Below are 4607 nucleotides of genomic sequence, written 5' to 3'. Positions count from 1 at the left end.
GTGAGCTGCGTCACAGAAGGCAGGTAGAACCAGTCTGATGTTTTCATATCCTTCACCTCGCTGAGTGCTTGCATGCCTTGTCCTTTCTTCCTAGAGAAGTTCACAGAGGATTCTTGAGGAGAAGGATCAGGAGTTTGCTGTAATCCCAACATCCAGTTGCAAAACCCCCTCAGCTCAGGTCCTGACGACGCCTAGGCAGAGAGGCGGGGCGCGTATTACTGCGTGGACAGAGCGCGGGAGAAGGTATCGCGAGATCTGAGTCCCAGGCCCACCTGCGTCTGGTGCTAGCAATGAGGCTTCAGGAAATGCCTTCCTCCCGTAAGCTCAAGCTTAGGTGTCCTCGTCCTAAAATATGAACAGGGCTGCCTGGCTACTTCACAGGTGGCTATTGGGCTCAAATAAGAGTCTGTCTGTAAAAAGCTGTTTAATCTAATCAAATGCTTGGTCCGTAAGAGTTAACCTAACATTCAGGGAGAAAACGGAGATGTAGAGAAGCCACGATTCGCGCAGGGTCACGTAGCTGCAATGCAAGCAGGTTAAGCTGTGAGCTCCCTATCGGTCATCCTTCTGGTGTTCTTCCCAGAACAGGCTGACTTCCTGGGGCAGTTGTCTGTGGTTTGATCCACTTAAGGGCAGGAACTGGACCAAATGCCTCTGGTTGAGTGCCTGGTCACTATCGTTCCCTTAATTTTAACTGGAGATCCTCAAATGCCATTTAACTCTTCTCAGGGGGCAGGTTGAATTCAGATATTTGCATCTCTACCATCAACAGGACTAATGAAATCAAGCTCGTGGCCTCAGCTGACTGCCTCACATAGGCTGCATCACCAAAGACAGGAATAAGACACGAACTGGGGTGAAGGTTAGAGAGGGCGTCGAGTAGGAAGACATTCTGATTTAGGTTTCTTCACTTAAACTGGATTCTTCTGCTGTAGTGCTTTACTAAGAGGAGGGTTCTGCAAGGAATTTTTTCACAAATCTGGCTGGGCCCAGAGGTAGGAAACTTCATTTTGGAGTCAAACGACCGGAAAAGAAAAAAGTTCCTGCCCCCAAGTCTTTTGTTTCCTTGAAGAGAAATATGCATGAAGCTCTGCCCAGCACTTCTAAAAAGCTACTGGCAATTTTTTTTTTTTTTTGGCCTCCAGTGAACCACCCCCAGTTGCCTATATATAGCCCTGTCTTGTGTAAAGAATTTAAAAAGCATTAGAATGCAGAAATCAAAGAGACAATAAATTTAAAACCAATCTTATTGTCTGCAGCCTAAAGTGTTATTCAGATCAAAGGGGAGGGGACATCTGGCTTCTGGCTTGCTACAAAAGGCAGATCACATTACCTCCCAATCACTAGATTCATCCACTCTCTCCATTTCAGGGTCTAGAGAACATGGCTTTTTGAGCTCCCAGGGAAGCATTTTGGGTGAATAAGTCAAAGCTCTTGATACTTTTGAAATGAAACAAGCTCCACAGGGTCATATACAAATGTACTGATGAGTTCAACCTGGTGCCTCTCTGGTCATGTGTGAAGCCTTCAAAAGCTCTAAGCCATGGCCACGTTGTCATCACATGGCCCAGTCCACCGACCACTCTTCTCTCACCCGCTTCCCCCAGAGCTAGAACTTTCTAGTTTGTAAAGCTAGCTTCATAACTGAGGGTGTACACCCATGTTAGATTATTTGAATCTGTTTTGCCCAGATCACAGTTTAGAACTGAGTCACAGCATGTTTAGTTGAAAACTTTTGTGCTTATTTTCCTCCATTTTGGTTATAAAAGCATAGACTTGTCTTACCATAAATTTTTCATAATAACAGTTTTGACAGAAAGGTCCATGGTACATCTTTGTCTAGCAACTTTCTTAGTGTCTGTACAAATTCTAGACATGATTCCATTCTAAATTACATGAATAAGATCTTTCTTGTAGCACTGATGAGGGAATCACATCAATTTCAAAGCCATTAATAGTCAAAACAAGGAACTCTTCACTCTTCAGTCAGTATGTGGCTCTGATTTCATTTGTTGTCATGAGCAAGTAGCACAAATACAGGATATTTTCCCCCCAGATGGTTTCAGAGGGGAGCAAGCAAAGGAATGAGCACCACAATCAAGAACATTTTCCAGTTACTCAACACCACCCTCTCTGCCTTCACCTCTTCCTCACCCCCTGAAAGTCTAGACATGACCACAGACAATGACAATAGGAATGCTGGACTGGAGACACCACATAAAGCTCCCAGCAGCGTTCTTCAACCACTGACATGATTCGCTCACTTTCCAGTATGATGGACAAGGCTTCTACTGAAGGATCCCCCCAGATTGCTTGATATTACTCAGTTCTACTTGTATATTTCCCTTCCACCACAATTTCCTTCAACTGATTTTACTTCTCTCCATTGAGGTCCTTCTGGAAACTTACAAAGCAAACCAAAATTAACCGCTTCCCTCATTACCTAACCTCCTCTTCTCCTCACCTGTTCTCCCCCATCCCAATCTTTCAGGTGAAAGGTTCTTAGCCTGCCAAAAGTTAAAAAAAATAAAGTCACCAAGAGATTTGGCATAATCCTAGCCTAATAATCTTCTCCAAGGGAGAGGATTTTCCTCCATAATTTTACTTAATTTTTCACTAACTATGCCACTTTTTTGCTGATGAAAGATTGTCATTTGCAAACAGAATCTTGGGTGAGAGAGGTAAGAATGAATGGGGAAGTTTTAATTTCATTGCATGACAGGGTCTCACAGTTGGATATCTAAGGGTCTTCAGTGTCCAGAGGGATTTTGGAATTACAATTTTTATATTCAGTACTTTATTAACATTGATGTTCTTTAATTCTATTTTGAAAGTAATATAATTACTTTGAATCATGAGTGAGCATCAGAGGTGAGGTTCTGGTATTGATCTGGTATTCGGGTTTTGTCAGTGTGTCTGAAAAAGCAGTAAAGAATTGAAATGTTAATAAAATGTAGCAGGAGAGACCAGCAGGGAAGAAAGTAACCTTTCCAGCCTTGCTTCAAACAAATGGAAAGACAATTTTTCATTGCTGAGTATCAGGGTAAGAAACCCAAATAACTTCTCTTCTTTTAATACCGATGCCTATTCTTTTTCCTTTTTTCTTACAAACTCAGCCTCTCTCTGGGGCTCAGTGCCACATCCCATAAACTCTTTTCTGGATGCCTTCCTGCTCTCAAGAAAGTCTGAGAGGTAGGGTTATACAAATCCTAAACACTATCTACTAAAAAAAGCTTAATGCTTCTCCTAATTAGGATGTTGATAACATAAAATAGCCTATGGCTCTGAAAAGACCCAGGAATGCCTGCAAATCAGCTCTGTTCATTGTGATATGTCTATGTATTTATTGTGGCTACAATGACAAAATGTTATGTCTTCCCCCATTAAGGAGCCTTGGTTTTACTTTGATAGACATATAATTTTTCTCAGATTTCTAAGAAGTGGAACTTTTCTTTTTTTTTCCCACCCCTGCCCTCTCCCATGCCTCCAGAAAGCACATCAATAAAGCCAAATTTGGGCAGCAAAGAAAAAATGAAGAGCAGAAATGAACGTCCAATAATTGAAAGCATCATGGACCCCATTATGGTTTATGGCCTTATTCTAGGGGTCGGATGAGCACACTATAAGGAATGTGGCACTAAATTTATTAGCATGGTTATCATCTTTCAGACAAGACATAAAGCTAAGGGGATCCCCTTCTCCCATCACCTGCCATCACTGTGGATCCCATGGCACCTTCTACAAGAAGAGTCGAGTTATCCTGGCCCAGATCCAGATCCAGCCATCTGATGACTTCCGTTCCCTTTGTAGTGTGCCTGGGAGACATTACAGAGTCTTCCTCTTGGAAACGCAGTCACTGCCATAAGGACAGCCAAAATGGGCTCCTGCAAAGGGATGTGGGAAAAAAATTCCTCCATCCCAGCATGTGGACCAAGTGAACAGAGGCACCAGTGTGGCCTGAAGTAGGAAGCTGAGCTGGGCCATCAAAGTCTGCCTAGTTTGTTACTAATTGGGTTCCTGACTCACCACACCACAGCTACCCATTTACATAAAAATCCCAGATTGTTAAGTGGACTCTTCACGGCTGTACAAATTCTAGTCTTTCTGAACTCCATGCACAGCATCCTCCCCCTCAAAAAGAAAAATTTATTTTCTTTGACTTGTCCTTGTCACCTTTAGACTTAATTCCAGTATATTTCCCTAAAGGATGTAAATGAAAGCAAGTCACTTGTGCAACATTGTGCAAATCATTTTGTGCCTCTGATTTAAGCTTGTGCACCTCTAAAATAGCATTTAAACATCTGTCCTACCTTTCTTTCAGAATTAATGAGGAGCAAATAAAATGATGTGTACGAAAGTGCATTTTTTTCCATTATAAAGCCCTCTACGAAATCAAGTTGTTATCAAGTAACAGTGGGTATAAATTTTTTTGGACTCAGAAAAATACACCACATGACTTTCTCATTTCTTTCTTGTAGAACTCCACTAAAATGAAAGTTTAAAAACTGTAAAGAGTATGAACATACAGGAATAAAGAATAAGGGAAAAAAGAGACAATAGCAACTCAATGATTTCAGTAACTTTTTAGACAATGGCAGACAGGAGAG

The 4607-nt window shown here is 41.8% G+C and overlaps 1 protein-coding gene across 7 annotated transcripts in view; it reads left to right on the top strand.

The window, feature by feature from the left end:
• Positions 1–4446, top strand: part of FMN1 (formin 1) — a 432624-nt gene extending 428178 nt beyond the window's left edge. For 4 of the 7 annotated variants that reach the window (XR_012073396.1, XR_012073397.1, XR_012073394.1 and 1 more), the window contains one exon: positions 95–1249. The gene's annotated coding sequence lies outside the window, so the exon portion shown is untranslated. Of the gene's footprint in view, positions 1–94; positions 1250–3490 lie in introns of those variants that run through there. The other 3 variants (XR_012073400.1, XR_012073398.1, XR_012073399.1) reach the window with 3 other exon arrangements.
• Positions 4447–4607: the final 161 nt, after the last annotated feature.

The sequence above is a fragment of the Vicugna pacos genome, chromosome 6 (genome assembly GCF_048564905.1).
Source record: "Vicugna pacos chromosome 6, VicPac4, whole genome shotgun sequence".
Classification (NCBI taxonomy): domain Eukaryota; kingdom Metazoa; phylum Chordata; class Mammalia; order Artiodactyla; family Camelidae; genus Vicugna; species Vicugna pacos.
The sequence above is the reverse complement of the archived record's forward strand: the minus strand, read 5'-3'. Positions and strand labels throughout refer to the sequence as shown.